Source organism: Callithrix jacchus, chromosome 11 (assembly GCF_049354715.1).
Source record: "Callithrix jacchus isolate 240 chromosome 11, calJac240_pri, whole genome shotgun sequence".
Lineage (NCBI taxonomy): Eukaryota > Metazoa > Chordata > Mammalia > Primates > Cebidae > Callithrix > Callithrix jacchus.
The window spans coordinates 95532755-95537506 of NC_133512.1; the positions used below are offsets into that span (position 1 = coordinate 95532755).

At 47.6% G+C, this 4752-nt stretch overlaps 1 non-coding gene across 1 annotated transcript; it reads left to right on the forward strand.

Annotated features, from left to right (window-relative positions):
* Window positions 1-4233: 4233 nt before the first annotated feature.
* On the forward strand, window positions 4234-4342 carry LOC118143915 (U6 spliceosomal RNA). The gene has a single exon (XR_004728400.1). It is a non-coding gene; the product is annotated as a U6 spliceosomal RNA (small nuclear RNA).
* The last annotated feature ends 410 nt before the right edge of the window (window positions 4343-4752 follow it).

The window sequence follows — 4752 nt, forward strand, 5'->3', positions numbered from 1 at the left end:
GATTGCCACAGGGAATTAGCAGTCGTTTAACAGGAGCTGATGACATCAGGCTGAGTCACACTCATCTGTGACACTAGCATGAGGTCATTTTGAACTAATCAAATGGGTGCTGGAGAAAGGTGCCATTTACCATTTATTACCTTAACCACCAACAAAAGGGCTGGATTTAGTTCGTGGAAACCAAGGGCTTAATGAATCTCAGTAAATCAGGAGGGTGGTGGTAATTGTGTCATTAAGACCCTAATACTGAGAACCTGTCTGCTTTTAAAATTGGCCCTAAGGCCACTTTTCCAAAGGTGATTCTATGGTCATTTAAAAAGCATTCTGCTTTTTATGGTTGAGCTTTTCTTCTTGCAGTCACTGAAGTGGTTTCTGGGTTGCTGGGGGTTTGTTCTGGGTCACTGAGAATGTTCATTACTGGTCTGCAGAAGTGTTGCCTCCCTTCACAGATGTCTAATCAGCTAGTCGATGAGACTATATAAAAAGAAGAAAACTTGAGGCTGATTCTATTGAATGGCTTCTGGAAACCGGTCTCGTTTTCTTTTCTCTTTTTTTCTGAGACAGAGTTTCGCTCTTGTTGTTGTCCAGGCTGGAGTGCCACTGCACCATCTTAGCTCACTGCAACCTCCGCCTCCTGGGTTCAAGAGATTCTCCTGCCTCAGCCTCCTGAGTAGCTGGGATTACAGGTGCCTACCACCATGTCCAGTTAATTTTTTTTTGTATTTTTAGTATAGACAGCGTTTCACCATGTTGACCAGGGTGGTCTCGAACTCCTGACCTCAGCTCATCCTCCCGCCTTGGCCTCCCAAAGTGGTGGGATTACAGGTGTGAGCCACTACGCCGGACGCAGTCTCATTTTCTTACTGTGCCATCACGTCAGACGAGCACTCAAGTGATTATAACTCAAGGAAGGTGCCGTAAATGACGCAGAAAGGGCTGTGGGGAGGGGGAGACCCAAGGACTGGCATTTTTTTGATCTTATGATGGGTTCAGAACCTGCTCTGTAGAAAGATGACTCTTAAAGTTGCGAGTGGGATTGGTAGACAGAGACAAGAGGGAGATAGGGAGAAGGTGGGGACACGAGAAAACTGTGGGATCAGGGCTGCACGTGTCAGGATAAATGAGACCTCTTGTTGTTGTTGTTTTGAGACAGTTTCACTCTTGTCACCCAGGCTGGGGTGCAATGGCGCGATCTCAGCTCGATGCAACCTCCAGCTCCCAGGTTCAAGTGATTCTCCTGCTTCGGCCTCCCAAGTAGCTGAGATTACAGGCATGTGTCACCACACCTGGCTAATGTTTGTATTTTTAGTAGAGATGGGGTTCCACCATGTTGGCCAGGCTGGTCTTAAATCTCGGACCTCAGGTGATCTGCCTGCCTTGGCCTCCCAGAGTACTGGGATTACAGGCGTGCACCACTGCCCCGCCCTAGAATTTGCATTTTGTTTGTTTTTGTTTTGAGACAGAATCTCTCTGTCATCCAGGCCGGAGTGCACTGGCATTGCCTCGGCTCACTGCAATCTCCACCTCTTGGGTTCAAGTGAGTCTCCTGCCTCAGCCTCCCAAGTAGCTGGGATTACAGGCATGTGCCACCATGCCTGGCTAATTTTTGTATTTTTAGTAGAGACAGGGTTTGCCATGTTGGCCAGCCTGGTCTCAAACTCCTGACCTCAGGTGATCTGCCCACCTCAGCCTCCCAAAATGCTGGGATTACAGGCGTGAGCCACTCAGCCTGTCCCTAGAATTTTCATTTCAAAGCAGTTCCCAGGTGCTGGTCTGGAAACCACAGTTTGAGAACCATTAGTGCAGAGGAAGAAGTATGAGCTTTGGATTCAGAAGAACCTGAGATTGATTTCCAGTTAAGCCAAGTTACCTAACCTCTCTACGAAGTTCAGTTTCCTCAAGCGAAAAATGCAGAAATAAACTACTGACCTTGTTTGTGGTGAAGATTAGAGGGTATGGATGTAGAGAACCTATTCATGGTGTCCAGCGCACAGGTGGTATTCACGTGTGCTCTGATAGGCAGGTAGGCAGGTGGAAGATTAGGTGAGGAGGTGGGGAGAAGGCGGTGGGGAGGCAGGGAGGCCAGACAGGCAGGCAGGCTCGCAGGGAAGCAGGCACCTGCCAGAGGTGGGCAGGGAGAGAAGGAGCGATGAGTAGTGCAAGGACATGTGTGGTCTTGAGATGGGTCCTGATTGCTTCTCCAGCCAAAGACCTGTCAGCCCCAGGTGCCTTTGTGCCAGATACCTGTGTTTGCCAGTAGAGTCACTGGCTGGTAGAGATAGTGCTGGACGGCTGGGGGAGGTGGCTCACACTTGTAATCCCAGCACTTTGGGAAGCTGAGGCAGGCAGATCATCGAGATCAGGAGTTTGAGACCAGCCTGGCCATATGGTGAAACCCTGTCTCTACCAAAAAATACAAAAATTGGCTGGGCATGGTAGTGCATGCCTGTAATCCCAGCACTTTGGGAGGCCAAGGTGGGTGGATCACAAGGTCAGGAGTTCAAAACCAGCTTGGCCAAGATGCTGAAATCGCATCTCTGCTAAAAATATATAAATTAGCTAGGCGTGGTGGCGGGCACACTTACAACGGTGTGTGATGTGTAAACCTGGTTTGAATCCTGGTCGTGAAAAGTCAAAAGTTCCTTGCTTGGGATCCATTTTATAATTAAACTTTTTTTTGAGACAGAGTCTTGCTCTGTCGCCCAGGCTGGAATGCAGTGGTGTGATCTTGGCTCACTGCAACCTCCACCTCCCGGTTCAAGGGATTCTCCTGCCTCAGCCTCCTGAGTACCTGGGATTACAGATGCCCACTACCACACCCAGTTAATTTTTGTACTTTTAGCAAAGACAGGGTTTCACCATGTTGGGCAAGCTGGTCTCGAACTCCTTACCTCAGGTGATACACCCGCCTCGGCCTCCCAGAGTTGCTGGGATTACAGGCATAAGCCACCATGCCCAGCCGTGATTAAACTTTTTAATCCGTAGCTTGTGCTGGCCAGTTAATAGATACTCACACATACTTCAAAACCTCCCCCACCAACCACCCACAGCTCCACATCCAATCCCTCTGGCAGCGTCTGCCGTAGACACTAGGAGGCAGCGTTGGCTAGTTGTCTGTTGCAAGTTCCCAAGTCAAGGAATTTTCTGTCTTACTCAGACCCACTTGCTGTGATCCCTTATTGTAAAAAGGTGAAGGGCCATGCTTAATAGTCTATCTCACAACAATTTAAATATATTAGCTTTATGGGAGGACTGCAAAAGAAAAATGCAACGGGACTTTTCACTGCTTAATTAAGCAGTCAAAAACCAAATAATTAATTCCGTTGCCTAAACCATTCAACCTAAACCCACTGTCAGATTCTAGTTTCAAAGCAGGATGGAAGAGATGCTGGGGAATGACTGTCTAAATACTGAATAAGAAAGAGCTCAAAATTTTTTCTCCCAGTAAACTTGCCCGTGCAGTGAAGCCCAAAGCACTGGCCTTGACTAGAAGGGAGGGACATTTCCATTTGATTCCTTTGGCCTCAGGCTTAACAGTGTTCTTTTGTTAGCAAAACAAAGTAGAAGTGATACTGAGAGAAGCTAGTAGTGATCTAGCTTCTGCTGGTGCTTTGGTGATTCCACACTCACTCTCCCCTTCCCTCCCCGCCATCCACCAGGGGCCACACATCCCTGCAGGTCCCATTTCTGGGAAAAGCCAGCAATGGCTTCTGGAAATAGTCCCTGAGCGCCTAAGATGGGTTTGCAAAGAGCTACACATAGCTCTTTTTATACGTTGATCTCTATCTTCTTATAGAATATTAAGAAATAATTCATGCACACAAATAACTATATGCAATACTGTATTTAAGGAAATAATTTCACTGTCCTTGCCTTAGGATTTCCATTTAGGTAGGCAGAGATCCCTTCCGACAGGAATAATCTGGTTTCACAAAAGAGTGATACCTGGTGGGGCGCTGTGGCTCTCGCCTGTAATCCCAGCACTTTGGGAGGCCAAGGCCAGTGCATCACCTGAGGTTGGGAGTTCGAGACCAGCTGGATCAACATGGAGAAACCCTATCTCTACAAAAAAAAAAAATAATAATAAAATTAGCCAGGCGTTTCGGCGCATGCCTGTAATCTCGGCTACTCAGGAGGCTGAGGCTGCAGAATCGGAGGTGGAGATTGCGGTGAGCCGAGATCGCCTGAGCAACAAGAGCAAAACTCCGTCAGAAAAAAAAAATACATTAGCCAGAGTTCTTGCTTCGGCAACACATATACTAAAATTGGAACGATACAGAGAAGACTAGCATGGCCCCTGCGCAAGGATGGCACGCAAATTCGTGAAGCGGTCCATATTTAAAAAATCAAAATAAATTAGCCGGAAGTCGTGGCCGGCACCTGTAATCCCAGTTACTTGGGAGGCTGAGGCAGGAGAATCGCTTGAACCCAGGAGGTGGAGGTTGCAGTGAGCCCAGATAGTGCCACTGCACCCCAGCCTGGGCAACAAGAAGGAAACTCTGTCTCAGAAAAAAAAAAAAGTTATCTTGATTTTTAAAGTTTACTTTTACAGCTTAAAAAAAAAAAATCGGCCAGGTGCGGTGGCTCACGCAGGTAGATCATGAAGTCAGGAGTTTGAGACCAGTTTGGCCAACAGAGTGAAACCCTGTCTCTACTAAAAATACAAAAAATTAGCCAGGTATGGTGGTGTTTGCCTATAATCCCAGCTGCTTGGGAGGCTGAGGCCGGAGAATCATGTGAACTCAGGAGGTG